At 36.9% G+C, this 20,831-nt stretch overlaps 1 protein-coding gene across 1 annotated transcript in view; it reads right to left on the bottom strand.

Moving 5' to 3' along the window:
• LOC117230729 (suppressor of lurcher protein 1) overlaps positions 1-20,831 on the bottom strand; it is a 524,767-nt gene that overhangs the window by 434,425 nt on the left and 69,511 nt on the right. The window lies entirely within an intron of this gene.

Below are 20,831 nucleotides of genomic sequence, written 5' to 3'. Positions count from 1 at the left end.
AGTAGAAGTGCGTATGTAGGATTGTCTTCACCAGGGACTTGAAAAAAGCCCCGGATAGCAATATTAAGAGAGGTGTTGTGGACGTTCTTAAAGCATAAATCGTCGGGCCATGTCACGGCCGTGATACACTGCAGTATTATCGCTGGCCTAACAATATTTTTCAGCCGTTTGCTCGCATCGGAAAGCGGTCGCTTGGTCAGCTGCTAGCCGGCTATGTATCAATTATACGAAGCTGCATCGTGCACGAATAAATAGAATCGGATTCGTATATGTGGTGGTAAAGTGAGAGTGGTGATGGTGGTGGAGGGCGTGCGATTGCGACTTCGCCACGTCCCGGGTGGTAGTCCGCGAACGCTCGTCCCCTTTCACGGTGAGATTCGACGGATTGGATAGGTCGTACGATAAAACGACCTCACTGGGACCATTCCGCGATAGATTGACCAATATGATGGATCGACTGCTCGGTTATATCGCTCGGTGACCATCCACGCGTACCCCAACTACCTACGCGAGCATTGCAAATTAGGATCATCATTAGTACGGTTAAGCCTAATATCGCTCATCTCTGAAGCTTCCTACGCGATTATTTGTTGTAGATTAGGAAGAGACCAAGAATCTCGAACAATATTACGTGCGAGCAGTCGCGACTACGTTCTGGCTGGAATCCAAGTGAAATCTTGTACCGCGTGCGTATACCAATGTGTCAGTCTGCGAATCGTTGCTTTGTATTATATCGTGGGATATGTTGTTATACCTTTTTTAAACGTATGTACTGCGAATTGTGAAACGGGTAGAGATAGAAGCGTTTATTTCGTGCGGTTATGCGAATAAAATTTGCGCTCCCGAATCACACGAGGCAGAATTTCTATAAATAAAATCTAATCTAGTTGTAAAATAGCGAAGTAAGTACGGAAATATAATGATTTCTGGAAATAGCGAATAAAGTAAATTTTGAAAACTATGAATAAACCGAAGGAAGAAGGTATCCAATCAAATCAACCGCGACTTCGTATTTGGTTTCGTTGATACTTTTGTTTCTAAATACTTGGTTTTGGTTTTGTAAATACTTTTGTTTGAAATAATTCTCAAAGCAACAGGTACGCGCCAAGTAATAATTATGTATCTATTAGAAAACGAAGCATATCGAACCGGTGATACAATTTTCGTAATCTTCTTAGCAGCTCTAATGAAGTATGAAATCCTACTATAGTCCAAAGGTATGAGTGTATTATTATAGTGTATTATTATCTACGTCATATGTACATTATCATTTTTCCCTCATCCTGTATATCGTCTCTCGAAGAATCATCGTTACTTTATTCTTCATAGATACGAGTACTTAATTTCCGGCGTTACATTTATAGGACAAGTAATTTCTACATTAAAGCAAACTGCAAAGGCATTGAAGAACCGAAAAAGCATCTATTTCTAGATTGAATTTTGACGAAATTGGTGGTTGCGTTTTTGTAATTACGTTCAACAATGTTAAAAGCCTTTTGCTAAATTAACGCAAATATTAACAGAAACGTCCGCGAAATACATTTCGCTTCCTTTTATTTCGTCTCGTTGCGTGTACAATTATTTCCAATTAATGTTCCACGAAGTGTTCACTAACAGAACGGACGAAGCATTTTGTTTCCAGTGACAATAGGAATTATCCCATTGGAAAATTGCATGAAATTTTTCACGTGGTCCTTTCGGCCGCGAATACCGAACAGCCTCGAAAACTCGTTTCGTATTGATTAAACATCACGATGAATGGCTTGATAAGCATTGTATCGCGACATGCACGTTACGTGTTAGGTTCCCTGTCAATAAACGCATGTTCGAACGTTCAACGTTTGCGTATGTCGCAGTGCACAGTTCGTATTGTTCACCGTTAAATTATTTTATTAGATTTACAGAAATGTTCTATTGGTTTCAAGCAAACACGTACGAAGTTTTTACACAGAGAATAAACGTTTATTTCTCTGTTACTCTGTAAGGCAATTTCCTTGATCGTCTAGGATCTATTATCATCTTCCAAGTAGTTTTCCAACCGCTATAAGATTGCTCGTTTTTTGTTACTGAAAACTCCTTTATTACTTTTTAAGGTTTTTCCATTTAAAAAGTTTTGGATTACGCTAGATAGATGAGGGAATTTAGAATTAGTTGGACTCTACAGATGAGACAGATCACTTACACAATTTCTAAAATATCCGTTATTATCTCCTATCGTCGTTATAGAGCGTCTCGGTGATGATGGTCCAAATAAGATGGGAGTGATGCTACGTGATAAAATAAGTCGAAAATGTAAAATAAATTTTCTTTATTCGAGGCGTCGTCTTCGAAATACTCGAATCACGAACGGATTCAAATAGATTAACATAATTGAATGTTATGAATTAATATTTCAACATGCGTGAGTCCGAGTAGACTCAATCATTTTTACGAATTCGATTAACGTACTTTCCTCTTTTAAACGGCTACTTTATTAAGTTAATTAACTCGCTGAAAAGAGGTCGCAAAGTGAAAAAATGTATGGGAACTTTCGACCGATCGTACAAAGGCTGAACAGTTAAGTCAAAGGGAAAGAAAAAAAGAGTAGTCGCACACACGGTAAATGTTTTAAGTGCACACGTGCACGGCCGTTTAAAAGTAGCTAAAATGTTATATCTTATGTGTGCACGAACTATATTAAAAAGCGAAAGAGGGCTCTAACTTTCTAATTTCTAGAACTAAAGCAGAGAAAATAAGATGGGAATATATTATCGCCGGTCGTTATTTGCAAAGACATCCCATAAACTATTTATTTATGTAGCGGGGATAACTATTTTCGATGTGCTAAGAAAACAGTTCGTATCGGTTTGAATTTGCACAAGAATGTATGATAAAAATACGCGTACAGTTGGGTAAACAGTAGTCGAAATTTTATATGAGACTGCATATCACCAAAAGTATGTTGTAAGAAATACGGTATATCATGTGAATGCGTCACGTCTGCGGGCAAATACGATCGATATATCGTGTTTTATCGACAGTCAGTGCATGGTGTAAAGTTTTCTACGGATATTTGTGGTATTTGTGGTATTTGTAGATTTTTTTGCGAACATTCATATTTACATGAAACCTTTTATTGGTTATTCGTAAAATATATAGACTTTTATGTGAATGTTCGCGACACGTATAAATTTTTTTTTTTTTTTTGTATATGCATTGGTACACGCGAGGCTATTTGCAATCTGAAACATTTTTTTGCGAATATTCGCGATGTACCTATGTACATGTTTGAATTATTTATAAACAAGCTGTACCATGTAACTTTCCGAGAGAACAGATCTCACGCTTGATCTACAATTTTCCTATTTGAAGTGTATTAATAGTTTTACATAATATAGTAAAAATTATTTATCATACCCTTTGTATAACGAGCCATTTATTATTGCTTTCTCCCAATCATTATCCTATCGTCTTTCCTTTATTTTATTTTATTATCGTAAATACATATACTACGTTACTTTACTCCAAGTAATTAATAGTTTCAACGACAGATTACTAAACTACACCATGTAGCTACTCATTCCAAGGGAACACCAATCTCACCACGTGACCGACCACAGACAGAAATTCAACCGCGCCAAATTTCTTGCCCGTTTCGAGGAGAAACGGCGCGCCGCCAGATTCTCCACTTACCGAACAAGAAGTTATCTGCGCAAGGTCGTGAGAACACGTCGAGAACTATGGCCATTAATTACGTGGGAAACAATCGTTCGTCGTTTTATTCTCACTTTACAACGCACGATTTACCCGTACGCACACCATACGTGCAATATCTACATAGGTCGATATTATATGAATTTCATTTTTACAGAGTGTATAGTCACTTTTGACTCTGACGGTATAGAAACGACGACAGACAATTACTCAAAGCGATTCTACTTGAACGACACGCTCGCGTCAAATCCGTGACAGACGTGCAAAGGGCGTCGTATTAATGAACTTGGTTGCGATAGAGCTGGATTCCATGGAACGGCCAACGAAACTAGCCAGCTTGAAATGACCGGTTGTACGATTGCCCGCATTTCGATTAACCTCTTTCGTTAATGAGGAGCCGGTGCGTCGAGATTCGCGTTGAATGTAGCAAGGTCGATTCTCAAATGCTGGAGAATTCTCTCCCTTTGCCCACTAGACCAGACCAAATCTCACGAGTACCTTTTGATTTTCCTAGCATCGATTCACCACCCCTCGTCGAAGAAAGTTTCGCGAGTACCCGCTTACGAGGATCGACGCAAATATACTCGAGAAGATTGCGCAAAATAGTTTCGAATCAGCAAGTATTCGACGAAGTAGCATTGTTTCCCTGTGCATCGTAGAATGCGTGCTCGTCTATCGGCTGTAATTGCGGATACATGTTTCGATCGATAGAAGATAGAAGGATAGTTGGAAACGTGTTCGGTTTCTGGATCATACTGCTTCGGAGAAAGTCTTCCCTTTTTCTTCTACTTCTACTACTTCTTTTCTTTTATTTCAGACAACTGCCAAGCGAAGAAGTTCGCACGAAATTAACGAGCACAGAAGAAACCGAAGTTCTTTTATCGCGAGCATCTAAACTTGCGGAAGTGGAAGAGCTGTGGTGTGGAGTTGTATTATTATTTAAGAGTTCGCTTTATTGGAATGAAACTACTTTTCGCGGCATATAGATCTTTCGGGATTGTGCCTGACTTGTGATTGTAAAATATACAAAATATAAGAGGAAGCATGAAAAGAGTTACGAAACTATGGCATCTATTTTCTTTTTCAATAGGTACCCGTTTACCATGTTGGATTATTTAAAAATGATAGCAAAATCTAACCTGAATATCTGTCGGAAAAATATTGTTAGCCACTAACTTTAACTCAATACTTTCTATTATTTAATAATATTTTGAGAAAAGACGTTAAATGTCAATTAATATTTCTTATCCTCTTTCAAATAAAAATACTCTGAACTATTAAAAAAACAGTTATTCCGTCGAAGGAATATTCGTCTTGAAATACGTCACGTTTATTGATAAAAGTCGCGATTTCCAAGCGTTTGGAATCACACTCGATGCCTAAAATCAACGCAGTCGGAAAAACCGTGAAAATAAATTATACTTCCTTTTCATCTCAGGCGAATGGAATATAGCGATATCGCTTTTATCCCGAGGATTCAATACTCTTTTAACCTTTTGACAAGGTTACAAATATGCTATTTATGAAACTTCAGCAACTTGAAAGAGCCGAAGCAAAACTTACACCAAAGTACATACACATTCGTTTGCATTGCAGTATCTGATAATGCACGAGGGCCGAAAAAAATGTTGCTTAGTTTATTATTGCAAATATATCATTTATAAGCTTTAGAAATACAGAAAAAAGCATTTTCTTCTGTCATAGTTACTTATAAGTTTTATTAAATTTCTTTTAACGTTTGCAATAGAAGAAAGATTCTCTTTTGGCTTTTATCTAAAATTTAAACGGTGCAAAATTTCGTTAAAAGTCTCCGTTATACACCAATACTTAGATTATCTATCTATATCCGTTTTCTGGAAATTGTTCAGGAGAGTAATTCAATGATACGGAAAGACCGTAATTATATAATAGCTCCGAAGATAGGATTCTCTTTGGCAAGAATTCTGCATCAGTTGAAGGTAAATCCAATTAAAAATTGATGTTTAATATCGTTATGAGCTTCTTATAAAAAGAGTTAAAACATTATATTCTTTGAAAGGATTTCTCATTTAATACAAGGCAGACCAATTACATCAGAATAAATGCATAAAAATCGCTTTTTAATTTTATCAGAAGGATCTCCAATAATTGGTTAGAAATGGATATTTCATTCAAGCGAGATAAACAAATTTAAGGAAACGAAGAAGTGTTCTAATAATATTTGAACTGTATATAAAAATAGCAAAAGAAACAAAATTAGCGGGCGAAATTTCTCTAACTAGAATTTCTAGTGAAATTATGGTTCTACAGCTCATCAATTAAAGTCAGGGGATTCTATGCGATAGGATATGGAGAACACATCTCTGCCGAATGGCCAAATCGCAATGGTTAACAAAGTTTCATGCAGTGTTGATCAAACCTGTCGCGCGAGATTCTAATCTTCCACTGTACATGATTACATGAAGAGGATTTCGAAGTAATTTCCATCCGTGATTAACGATATCTTGATGACAAGCGACATTTGGCTCTAAATTTCACCTATACGTAATAATGTAAATAATAAATACGATATCTTCTATTTACTTTCAATTGATGCTGAAAGTTCAAAGAACGTATTTTGGATATGCTCCACATGATACGACATAATATTTTTTCATCAGTTTAATAACAGTAGTAACATTTAATTGAATGAAATTGGAATATTATACAATAATCATGAGTTATATAACAGTTGTAAATTATTGGTAGTACTAAAATTAGATGAAATAGGTTAGATAATAATAGGACCATAGGGGAATTTTCGTCCCTCCTCTCTCTCTCTCTTTCTCTCTCTCTCTCTCTCTCTCTCTCTCTCTCTGAGTATTTATTAGAATTCATATGAAACGAGGAATTTCTGCAAAAAAGAATTTATTTGAATGGAAGTCCATTCCTTGCATTAACGTAATTAGGCAGTGAAAGACAAAAGGGGTAATAAATTTTTTTTATCATTTACTCAATTCATTTGATTTCATTTATAATTCTGTTTAACCTAACTAAATTGCATTTATTTGAAATTACGGATATTTGTGCGATACAAGGCACCATCTGTTCTAGTTCTTCTGTTTCAAAATGCTACGATATTCGATCGTGTTACGACACTTGTCGTCTACATGTAAATTACATTCTGCATTTACATTCTACAGTTGACCCTATTTATTCGTACGTGATCACACATACCATCGAAATATCAAGAGCTAATATCTCCCATCTATCTCGATTTTGACACCTACGTTGAATACGATGCTCTTATGAAAGCCTCGTGGAACTTTAATTACTTTAGTGGAAGTTGGACCGCAAATAGCATTAAACCGTAGACTATAGCAACGTGCAATTAAATTATTTCAGTACGACTGATATTCGTTTACGTTTTCTACAGAATTCTGTAAGTGAAAGTAATAAGTTACCATCGTGCAGCGACCCATGTTACTAGCCTTTTAACCTGATAAGAATTAGATAAATTACGTGGGCTAAAAAAATTGCCAACGATGTGAATAGCTAAGATAACATTGTGAGAGAAAAAGTGCGCAGATACGATATAATATTTGGCAAAAACTAAACGTTACGGTGTGTATTTACTACGACTTCCAGGGAAAGATATATAAAATTTACGTGACAGTCTACGTGTTAAACGGCTAGTTTCCTTTTACTTCGGAACAGAGCCAACTTTACAGCGAAATCTATTCGACGTTAGAAACAATATACTTTAAGTATCGAGTATTCGACAATTTTCCAAATAAATTATTCCGGATTGTATTTTCCGCGAGCTTATTTCCAGCGAGAGTCGGTCAATCTCGAATTCGTCGACGATCCCTGAAATTGAATTCACACAACGCCAGATATTCATTACGAATAGGCTGGCCGCGTATATCGCTCGGAAATTTCTCTTTTTTCCATTTCGTTCCTCGATGCACAGATTTTTATGGTAACGACGCGATTTTTCGCGTTTTCAACTGTTTCACCGCGTTGCAAATAGTTCGTCATTGGGAATAGACGCTACTCGATGGCGGTGTGAACGTATCGATTTTATCGTCGCCGATGTCCAACGTGGTAGAAAGTATTTTCGTGGTGAAATCATTCTGCGACCTACTTGCGCTTGTACAACCATTTGCGATTTGTCAGCATGCGGTGATGTGTCGGCGAGGCAATGCTTTCTTGAACCATGTCAGGTATTGGAGGAACGGTGCGAGCGCGAGCATTGTATCGCCTAGAATGAAAGTATTGTCTGTGGCGATGGCGCGCAGTAGTATAGGTCAATGATCTAGCGAACGAGACAGCGCTCGAATTGCTTCTAGGAGCTTAATGTTCCGCGAATGAGTAAGTAACATTCGACTATTTTTCCAGTAGATATTATACGACTTTAATTAATAAAGAAAGAAAGTTCATCAACATAATATAATTATAGCATTCTAAATAAAATTCGTTTTGACGGACAGATCTCAATTAATACCAGCCTATGTTCGGAGATCCAGTCTACAAAGAGAATATACGGAATGTCCAAGGTACAAAACTTTTTACAATATTTAATAGATAAAACAATTTTCTTCCTAAGTCCCATTACGTTGGTTATGTTAATAAAAATATGAATCTGCATAACTAATCGCGGTCTAATTATAACAGATTCATAATACACAGATTGCTTTATAATAGTTTCATTTATATAACAATCGCTATTTCCTCCTTGTATTTTAAATATCTGCTATCTTCCTTGTTATTAAGCTCCCTATATTCACACTCTGAAACAACCACTTGCTAAGAGCACGCATTTTCTTCTCAATTTCTAGCATCTTCGCGCCTGTATTCCCTGGAACTCTTTTTCCCTCTACCGTATGAAATCCACGCAGTGGTTCGATACAAATAAGTAAAGCGGTAACGCTTGTTCATATGCCCTGCGACTTTATACCACTTTATCTTTTGGAGGATTTTCTACGAGTCTCGTTCTGTCTCTCCCGGTAGAAGCAAGTTACACGTTCGTAGTAACATACGTCAAATATATGCGAGGAAGAGAGTGCGTACCAGCTGTCGTTGGACCTCGTTGCCGTTCCCGTCACGTCACTGCTATGTGTTGCCACGATAAATCTGGCATGCCCGAATCTCTCTCTCTCTCTCTCCCTCTCGCGTTATTACTTCGCGTCGTTTCCACCGGGAACCGGTCGCTGGTTACACGTCGTCTTGCAAACCGCCTTGCCCCCTTTTTTCCTCTTCAGGAGCAACCGTCGCGAGATATTCCTTATTGCCACGCCATTCTCATCGCACGTGCCGCGGCGAGTATTATCGAGATGGGGAACAGGAATTACGGTCCGATATCTTCCTGAATCACAAGGACGTGCGCAAGTTCTGATATAAACGCAGGGATGCGTCCATATTTACGGAATCAGACGTGATTCTGCCAGCAAACGAGGCCACTAGTTCCGCTACTGCCTCTTGCTGCAACTGAGAAAATTGCTTGGTTCGCGTACCGCAATCGTGTTAGGCGTATGTGATTTCTTGGACGATTATTTCACTGTTCTTTGCGAGCAACGAACACAGAAATACGTGGCTTAGTTGGACGTTAAATAATTTCAACGTCCACGTTGCTAGGTTTTTTGTTTATCGATATTCGACTTCGAGCGGATTATAAATCCGCGATTTTCAATGGCGCAGGAATTTTTGATATGCGCAACGCGTGACTATTTAGTCTTAAAAAATGTTGCCAGTTGCGTGCACCGAATGAAAGACGATTGGAACAAGGAAGACGAAATTTTGCAATTACACATGACGATTGAGTAAAGAAGAGAATGCGAACGAACAACCGGGAAGAGCATTGCAAACTGAAACGCGATCTGTCGTTTGTCGGTACATCCAATTCGTTTACACTTCTATAGCGTAAATAAAAGAGTCGTTATCGTCAAATCATTAGCCACTGAATTTCATTCGTGCGTTTAAGCTTGCAGTTACTGAATAAAACGCTGAGATAGAACATTATTGTACAGACACAATATGCGAAAACAAAGATATTCGATGGCCACATGTAGGATATCAAAGCCAACATGCATGACGGGAGAAAATTAAAAAGACAGTTGGTCTGTACCAATATCCGGGATATTGATTAAATAGAAAGGATGGCCGTTTGTGAAACTCCCTACAGAGTAGATATATTGAATGGATTATCTTAATAACAATCCATATCGTATACATTGTGTCCCACACTTTTCCACTCCAACTTTCCGTAAAAACGTTCGTTCTGACAAAACAATTTAGCCATTAAAGTATTGTATTGTATACAAGCGATTCATGAATACTGAGTTTCCTTTCCGATAATAGAACTTTCTCCACACACAGGAGTATTGTACGTACTCAGAACAGGGGGAACTACTAAGCAGTAACGATTTTGCCATTATTGAAGTACCTCGATAGAAAAAGCAGCATTGAGTTGCCTTTACTGCCAACTAGAATAATTGAACATGTTATCCCGTACAATTGCAAGAATGGACCAAGAGCTGGGATCATCTTACCTAGAAATAATATTTCGAAATAATATATACCCGAGCTTTCTCCTTCGTAGATATTAGACAGAGAAACGACAGAAGAAGTGTCTTTTATAATGTTTTTAAAGATAGATCAATGACGGTATGTTTTATAAAATCGATGAAAAGTAAAGTGAACTGTGTTAATCGTATTAATGACTTTCAAATGTTTTAATTGAACATATCTCGATCGATTGATACATAGCAATAAAGGAATATTGGGATACATACGGTAATAGTATTGGTGAAAAACTTCCATTTAAGACCGTAGGCTGTACAACTTTTTAATCTACCTGCGATCTGTCTGCCCTCGAAATCCAGACAGCAAACCGGTCGGAAACAACTCAACTTTGCTGTTCCACGTGTTCATAAGACGATCAAGTTCCAGAAGGAAATTCTCGCCTTACTATCGAGAGAATTCCAGAGATAACGGAGAAATCGCAGTTGATCCTCTTCTTTATTTAAAGGTGCTTACAGAGTTCGAGATGCTAAGCCAACGATCGCTCGCTTCTCGATAATACGAAATTCTCTCCCTTAGTTTCAATTGAATCTCCGTTAAAAAAATGAAGTTCCCGTTATAACACTTGAAATAAATGAACAATACGAATAGAACAATAGCGAAAAGTCGTACTTCGTTCCATCGAACCAGTATGAAACATTTTTATGGAACCCAGAGAAGAATTAAAGCTATTAAAAAATAAATGTAAATACAATGGCGGATAAAACAAGGTTTAAAAATTGACACGCTATAAATTCTAGTATCTTCCGTACCAAAAATTGTGTACCATATTGACGATATTATATTTATTCGTTGCACCTATCGATATAAATTCATTTTGTAAAGTTGGCTTTAGTTGTTTTGTAAAGCTATATTTATACTAAAATCTGATACTAAATTAACTAAATTACGCTTTAAGGAACATCGTTCAAAATAACATTCGAAAAATTTCATTATTATTTCATTTAAGTAGCTCTTCCTCGATAAGATGCTTCCTTACGTCTACTAGATTCATTTCTGTCGAGAATTGTGGATCGTAATTGCCGAAATAAACATGTCGGAACACTTACATTACACGTAGAGATGATAATAAAATAGTTTTGTGTTTACTTAATATGTGATTTACAAGATATTCATAGATACCCATTGCACGTGTTTCGGCACTCTTCTAGTCTCATCATCTTTCCACCACCTTGCGTACGCTGCGTACGCACATACTCCCACACACACTCGTACTCATATACGTGTATATATCTGTGTACTGCGCGGCTGATCCGGTGTAGCACACAAAATTACATATATCTCAATAATTCCAAATAAGTTCGCTTCATTGCTATATATTGATTATTACTAACAAACGAAACAACAAATGACTACGCGATATATGCATACAGTTAGTTAGAATATACAGTTATTTCCACAAGATAAAATCGCTCTTTGCTCTCACAATGCATGAATGAAGATCCGGGACCGATACTTCGCATCCAGCGGCCTCGTCATTCTGCATAATAATCGCAACAAAACAGTCTGCAGCCTTTTACTGGCGATTCATTATCATTTCTTAGCGAACTGATATCGGATTTTTTTTCCTATAAGAAACTTGCGATGGATAATACGCATGGAGAGAAGGCGTGCACACAGTTTCCTTTTTTCATTGGAAATTCATTGAGAATTCTGGAGAAACACCAAGCACCGGTATTCATCCGGATGACGATCAGCAGGAATAAGTTCAACGCTGAAATTGCCAACCGAGCAGGAAAGCCTGACAAACTTTTGCGCAACTTAGGTAACAAGGCGAGCTCGTCAAACAATCGCGGTGCTAGGCCACAATGAAACCGCGGTATTGCCAATCGGTTGAATTGGGTTTCGGCTCTGGCTTTCGAGTTTCCGTTTGATTGAATCGATAAGGGCCGGGTCAGCCGACTAAGTATAGTTAAGACGCGATTTAGATCAATTAGAGGAACGGCTGTAACGTCCGCACAGATGTTGCCGGGAAAAATTTCCTCGATTTATTACTGAACCTTCCACTGATACTTCGGCCTCGTTCAACACTTCGCGTAATACGCTGAAGCCGAGTCGTGAGTTTACATGCAGCAGCAATTGGACTAGCCACGCTAGCTTTTCTGTAGGTACAACGAGCACGAGTGCGTTGCAACGATTGCAAGGTCTGTTCGCCGCTTGAAATCAGGAAACATTAAGGATGCAATGTAACCTAACTGCAATGGTAATAGATATAGAAACTGTGTTACGTTATTCCAGTTTTAGTATAGAAACGATCGCTAATTGCAAGCTAGGTAAGTTAAGTTTGATTTGCAAATGATGCAAAACTAACGTAAAAACATCCTTACATTGAGAGCTATTTCTAATTAATCCCGATAGGATTCTCGAAGTTTTTGTCTCGATGCGAGTCTCGTTTAAACCGGGCCAGGGATCTTTCGATGTTTTACGAAGATCTTCGACATAAAACGGAAATTTTTTCCAGAAACTAGAAAAATACTATAAAAATGTTTCAAAGTGATCGATATAATTTATTAAAAACTGGAATCTAGTTTTCAAATGTTTTAGAAAACCGATACGAGGATTCGAAAGCTACTGCACGTTCCAGCTCGTTGCCAAATTCCATTCGCCGTTACACGAAAAGTGGCACCACATCCTCGCTCCCTTGCCTCGGAGGAAACGCGATAAGAGTGCAAAGCCTCTGGGAGCCTAGTTTTCCGAATTAGAAGTCAGACTTACTCGAAAGCCACGAGACATTACAAGCTTATTTTGAAACACTGGGCTTCCAGTATGACACATTCAATCGAATATTTGGATATCTACGAATGGATGCTTAAACTAACCGTGATGTAGAATTTGCTTCCATATCATTAGTATTGAATTACGTTATATAATTATGGCAAATCCTTGAATTGATCATTACGATAATTAGTTTATTTTGTACGTCGATTATGATAATTCGGCAATACAATGGAATCTCGATTAACGGAATACCAATTAACTATTACACGATTGATTATGGACACATCTATCATTGGAAACTTTGGACATGGTCCTTTGTAAGAAAGATTGGAAAGTAGGAATTGAAACAATAAGAGAACTGACTATGACTAAAAGCTAGTAACGATAAGACCAAAAATATTTATGAGTTATAGGAAGTAGGTATAAAGTTATTCGGACACCCTATGCCTTACAATATCTAACCATCATATATATAGATGTGACTTGATAGATCCATGTTGAGATATGTCAGGTCACCCAAGGTAAAACGCACAATTTATAACAGCTTGAAGAAGGGAAGAAAAGTCAGATGGGGCACGCGACAAAAAAACGGAGACAGTGGTCCGACTTCTCGAATACTCAGGCACACAATAGAGCCATAAATTAATAAAACCTTGTTCTTGGTTACCTTGACCTTTCTTAACCTTTTTTTATGAATTCCAGGAATTATAAAAAATCAATAAATAGTATGGAACATTCGGTTATACGATAGTGGAGAAAAATGTACCTAGAGAAGAGAGAAGTTTAATTATAGGCGCATTTCTGACCGGTTAACTGGAAGAAAATTGTACGTAATGGTATAATAGCGTAATTATTACTAACTATAAATCGCGATACCGCATGCACAATGGTGCAATTTCCTCGTCAGACGCTATTCTCAGTTTGATGTACTTGGCGCGTACCATGAAATAGGCCGAGTGAATTCGCACATACGAAGATCCTGAACAAGAGTCTGGATGAAGTCAAAGTTTCGCCACCTTCCGCGGAACGATATTATTAAACTTCCGGCAAAGCCGAAAGCGAGCATATTCCTTCGCCGGTCTAAGATTGTAATAGCGAACTCTTGGCCTGCGGCTACATCGAGATTTCTTGGCTGGCACGTCCGGAAACTTGGTGAAATTATTCGCGGCAGCGTGACAACCGAATTGATTAGATCTAAACTTCCACTTCCTTTTCGGATGCCGCGTCATATTGCGGCGAACAAATTATCGCAATGGTTACGTGGCAGAACGCGTCGTGGAAAGTTTCAAGCCCCTGCGAAACGAATCGACGAAAAAATTACCGCCTTCAAATTACCGCCGTTCTTCGCCAACTTGTCGACATGCATCGTGAAATCTTTTAAATTGCAAATTTCCAGTTTTTCCACGTATCGCTGCCACTTTTTATCTGACGAAATCGAAATAAAACTCTGCGGCCTAAAAGTTTAGAAAATTCGTCGTTATCGGAGAAGGATGTTCTTTCCAAGGAAACGAAGAAAGTTCTATTGAATCGAATTAATCAATTAACTTGTATAGATAGTTGCGAAACTTTTCGGTATAATTAAGGAAAGTAGAATTCATAATGTGGTTAATAATAAAATTATATCGTTTCGACTAACTCGGTATTAACAGACAATGCAGAGAAAATACACGCGTGAAAATATTTGAAGATATGTATACGCCATTATACGAAGGAGCTGAAGAAAAAAGCGACGAAGATAAAGGCGATGAAAACCAGATATATTTCACCACATCCTGAATTAATCTACCTACTTTGCCAGCAACAAGGCATGATAAATTCTGTTTTCAAACAGATCGTAGAAATATTAAAATGTCAAAACTGACATTAACAATGAAACAAGAACATAAAGATCTAGAAAAGTGATCGAAATACTTTGTTTTTTTTTTTTTTTTTTTTTTTTTTTAGGTGTATCACATTAGACGAGACAGGCAAGGGAATTGTCCAACAAGAAAGAGGGAAACAACCAAAGCACAAAGAGCATACGAAACAACGTCTGTTCCGTGCTATTGACCACACGTGGATGCACCGGTGCAATGGTGTAACATCTTCAACGACGTTAGACGACGCAATGAACCTCGTTGCATGCTTCGCCAAATTAAATACCATCTACCTTTTACATAATGTTGGTAGGACTGCACGCGTCTAATGGAACTTGGCACTTTTCTCACCGAGTAAGAATACGTTTCCATTTTTTGGAAACTTCCTTGGATGCAACAAATTGCAATCTGCAATTATTATTATGGCTACATTAAGGATACGTATATACACATATACATTGCTAAGTTTCTACTGGAAAATTAACGAATACGAGTATGTAGGTACAAGTACTTTTTGTAGCCACTGAATGAGCAATATTAAACAAAAATCTTCTAAAACAGCCAATATTGCGACAACCAGTAATATTTAAATAATTTATGAACGTAGCAATATAGTAGTAAATAATAAAATATACTATTATTATATTTGTACTTGATAGAAATTGTACTTAATGGTACATTTTTAATTGCGTGTTCATTAAGACGACTTCGAACGTTCTATGAATATTCGATCGAACGTTCATGTGCAAAACTAAAATATGTTCACCGCGCAGGACAAATAATCAGACTCGTAAACAATAATTAGAATTTGACGACAGTCTTTAGATATTCGAGGACTCGCAGGATGTAATTACTCCGCGCTAAATAAGCCCTGATACGTTATCTCTCGCGTGAAGCAATTTGCGCTTAGTAGATGGGTTTTAATTAAAATCGTAATTTTTGTTTCGTGTAATCGTTGTTACAACTACGCCCCGACGTCGGCTGACGTACGATTAACATCGATGTAAATTCTACTGTATTGTTCGCTAGATGAACGTGCGGTACAAGGACAAACCCCGTGAAAAATGAAATGTACGGCGAAATAGAAATCGTGACATAGCTGAGTCTCCTTACAGGAAACTTTATGAGGTAGAATGAGACACGAACTGAGCTGATGGATAGTATTGGTAATTTAAATTAATTTCACTAATCCAGGTATGCCAGGTATTGGACAAATTGTACGTCAAAACTGAACTAATTCAGACTGTACACTATAAAATAGAATTAAAATGTATTTCATAGGAAAATCTAAAGGTTTATTCCTTCGGTTTCTGAATTCTGCTTTTCTCGTTTTTAAGAAAGGCGCATCGAGCGAAGGATAGGAGAAATAACGCGATAGCTTGGAAAGTTAATATTCATGATTTGAAACCAGTAGTTAGAAACCAGCAAATATTGATGAATTGAGTTTAGTTTAAATTAGAATGTAATGAAACTTGCTTCCGATTAAACTCTGTGGCCATAGATTTTCAATTACTCGAAATCATGAGTAATTACGTAGAAAACAATTTTCGATTAACTTCCGTTCCTACGTCTGTAGCTTTTTATTTGCTGTCTTTATAAAGGAACAATAATTTGTTTGAAACGCTTTTCTCATCGCTAATGAGTTTATCAAGCGCACGTTTCATTGTAATTATAGTGAGAAACGTCGGATAAATTACCAATGAAATTGCAAAAATAATGGTGGCCGGGCATACACCGTTTAAGCGCGACAGTATTTAGCATAACGTTAATTTAGACGAAGCCTACAGCACGACTGCGTGAAGCAATTATACCAGGGCTAATTAAGATACGCAGATAGTCTAGTAATTTACGAATAATCTCGCGAATATCATTAACGGAAAAGCGAAATGAAATGCGCCACTTTTTGCCTGTGATTTCATATTACCATGAATATTTCCATTGATAAGCGATATCGTCAGAGAGTAAAAATTTCGATTCGTTTTGCATAAATGGGGGCAAAAGTGTTATCATAATAAATATAATATAGAGATATAATTAAGAGTGTAATTTCGGAGATATTAGTAAAAATTATGAATTGCAGCAAAACGAATATCAATTGCAAGCACAGAAATGTAATGTTCCAAAATCATTAAAATTTTGCTGTAATATACACAAAGGAAGTATGTATAATGACACGAATTGGAATGCCCCTACGTTACACAATGTTACTGAAATATCGAGATATTATTATTAAAATATTGGAAAAGCAATATGCCTTTGAGGTCAGAGAGTTTTTACATATTCCAATAGTCTGTTCTTTTTGTTCAAAAACGGTATTGTATAAATAAAATGAACAGTAATCAAATGCGGATATGCACATTTACATTGTCCAACTTCCAAACACAATGCTTAAGTCGCTTCATTTACAAATTTTTGCATAAAGGTATAAATCAACGTGTTATGGGATTAAAATCTTGCTACCAAATATATGGTTGAAAATATGAAAACAATCGAAAGAGATTTAATGTTAAATTTATTGCTAACCAATCTAACGATACCAAATATTACATTTTCTACTTGCCTTCAGATTTAAAGAGATATAAGGTTAAAGTACGTCGAGACAATAAGTTTTCCTCGAAACAAGACATCGAACTACAGCTTGTAGAAAAAGAAGTGTCACGAAGCGATCGAGCTTCTGGACGAAAGTAAATTTTGCTATAAAATATGAAACGAACGTTTCTCGCCCAGCAGAGAAAACAAGATCGCTTAAAGGAAGTACTTTACTAAAACATGAATTGTAAATGAAGTTAAAAAATTACTTTCGAGGTTAAAGAATTTTAATTATGCGAGTAGTTAAGTTAGTTAGAGTTTCTTATCTCCTCTCCTAGGTCAAAGAATTTTCATCAAATTTTGCATTTTAGATTGAAAACCAAACCGAGTTTCGCGAAAGTTTCATTTGTTGCTTATACTATTCAAAGGATAACATAGCGTTCTATGCAGCATGCTCTAGTAACGTTTGACTATCTTATTTTACTGAGAGTTTTTAAACCCGATGCACGTGTACTACAACTATAGATTGACAGATAATTTAATTTATTTGCAACTTCTGGCTTTGGAAAGCTTCTCTATGATCTAATTCTCGTATTTAACAATTAATTTAAAAGAGATAAATAGCACAGCAACACTTAACATTCATAACCCATTTACATAATCTAGTTTAATATATATACTTATGTATAATATGAAAATCATGTATGAAAAAAAAGTATCCCGAATCTCTCTATTTGTAATTTTATAACTAATTTACATTCTGTCAAAAATAATCGACGCGAGAATAGCGTTGCCCATACTGGCCAAAGCATAACTTGTCTACGCGGCACCACGCATACCAGTATCATCACATATGCTACATGAATTACTCCCTTTAGCACTTTAAATTACCACGTAGGCATGCAAATTTTATACTAATCATATCAGTAAGCTACTTTTATCAGGAAATCTGTTTGTGTTCATCTATTTTACAAACGAAAGAAAGTTTATTATCATTACAGTTTATTATAGGTAGTAATTCACGTGCAAAAGTATGAGTTACTTCCCACGAAGTACAATAATGAAAGCATAATTCAAGTTATTACCGTTCCCAGGAGGTCATTAGCTGGTTAATAACTACAATTTTCAAAGCATGCACATAGTGATTTCGGATATTCAAAATGTTTCGCTTTATCTCCAAGCGATCATATATCAATATTTTTCATCTGTATTTTTAACTGAAATCTCTGCGCGTACTCTAATTTATGTGCTTCAGTGAGTCCGATAAAATATCTATAATTTGAAAATTGTTAATTTATGGATTGTAATCTTTATCAATTTTCGAATAAAAACGAGTAAATTAGCAATCTTTCGTTCCTCGTTCAGCAAAATTTGGTCTAAATATTTCTTGAAAATACACGAAACATTCCATTTATCAATCTAATTTTTAAAACCTTCGGATACCATCGTCCTTTTATTCTCAATTAATGTTTCTAACATCGTTATAATAAATAGACAAGCGAATACCTATGCATTTATGAGAAATTTCACGATCCATCAAACACCCTCATTGTAAATTACAACGAATGAAACACCCTCGGTCTAGTGATAAAAGTTGCAGCCTTTTCAATCGCAACATCTCAATGATCCCCCTGATAAATACTACAGAAATAGCTAGAAACATATTTCTCTGAGTCATCTGATTTGCAAAACCGTATAAACTATCCTGCATCAAACCAAAGTACATACATGCCACGCGTTCACCCGCACCATTCTTCAAGCGATATCAGCACGAGTGATATCAGTAGTACAAGTGAACCTCTCAACGCCAACGGAAGTTGTATCACGAGACTAGCCAAAGCATGTAACACGCTTCCGATATGATAAAATAAGCGTCGCGATACGCGTACCGGCAGAGGGGGAAGGGAGAGAGAGATAAACGAATTGAGCTCGTGTATCCTTGCGATTCGTGACTTCGAATAAAACCGGCGACCATCATCGTGCGGCGATTCTTAACGATCCTGGGTCGAGCAGTGTTTTTGTCCGGCATGTTGCCTAGATACGTTCAAACGCCTAACTTCCGGCTATACATTAACCCCTTAAGGGTGAGACACGAGCACAGCTAACTGTCCAAAATGCAAAAGCCTGTGTGAGACACGAACACTGCTGACTAACCACTTTTTCTATTAATAAATACAATCACGTTTTCGTATTTATAAAAACGCTTGCTTTCTTGTACCTTCTATCTCTTCCTTTTTGCTTCCCATTGTATTAAAAACGTAAGATGTATTATTAAAGTTAGGAAAAGATATATTATTATACAGCCAAGAAGCAATTCCACTGAAGACAAAGCGTGCATTTTTAACCGGTTAAGTAAAAAAAAAAAAAATTGTACGCTAATGGGGTTGAAAGTATATACTTATTCATTTCTAGAGCATTACGCTCCTAGATGCAACCTGAGCGCTGCCTCGCCAGCTTGATCATTGTCCTATACTACTGCGCGCCACTGTGAAAGACAATATTTTCATTCTACGCATCACTGTATGCTCTTAAATCGCAAATAGTTATACGGGCGTAAGAACCTCCTACTTCATGTTGCGCATCTTATTGCATTAAAAATGTATGGCATAGCATTGGAATTACGAAAGAGATATATTATAATGTTACATAACCAAGAGGAATTCCTGTAAAAACAATATTCCGTTTCTTTGACCGATTACGTCGGGAAATATTAACCCAGCTGCGTTCTTTAAGTCATTTTCGACTGAATCGCCCCTTTCTGTTCAAACATTTCTTGATTTTCAAGAAAATACGAAAGAATCGTTTTATTGATACGAATGAATTTTATTCGAACTTAAAATATTTTATGTCTCTCTGCTTGTCCGGTAGTAAAAGTATCGGATATAGATATTCGAGGAATATAAAAATTGGAATATAACGATTAGAATATAAAAATTCGAGGGCCGTGGCAGGTTAAGAGATTCAGATGGATGCGCCGCGTGAACGCGACTAGCATTAGCGCGATAATCGGAAGTTGGACGACGATCGATTTTATCGGTTCCCGGAAAATAATACGTTAAATCGATCGTGTCTACGCTCCGTAAGACTTTATGGACGTTAATTTTTCTTCGGATATGTATTCCGACGAGCTTCGCATTCGGGGCGAGCACATTCCGTGAAACGCGGAAACATTTTGTCGTTTGTAACTTTAATGATTCGACGGCGGAGCCATTTCGGAAGTTGGATGGAAATTTACGACAGCGCGTCGGATGAAATTGTTAAGGGTTTTATTGGCGTGGGAAAAATGTTGGAATATAAAAGATCGTTTATACGCGAGGTAGCAGTTTTAGATTGGTGGCAAAGGTTGGCCTTTTTGTATTTCATAACTGGTATATTTATTAATTAAAATTGTACGTGGGTCGATAAATTAGATACGAAATTGTGTAGAAAGTACAAAGCGCATAAGTTAAACAATTCAAGCGTATTGTGAAACAAGTTTTTCATATATCCTCTTGG

Source organism: Bombus vosnesenskii, unplaced genomic scaffold (assembly GCF_011952255.1).
Source record: "Bombus vosnesenskii isolate JDL3184/JDL3185 unplaced genomic scaffold, Bvos_JDL3184-5_v1.1 scf7180000013267, whole genome shotgun sequence".
Taxonomy (NCBI): Eukaryota; Metazoa; Arthropoda; class Insecta; order Hymenoptera; family Apidae; genus Bombus; species Bombus vosnesenskii.
Note: the sequence above shows the minus strand (reverse complement) of the source record. Positions and strands in the feature narration are given on the sequence as shown.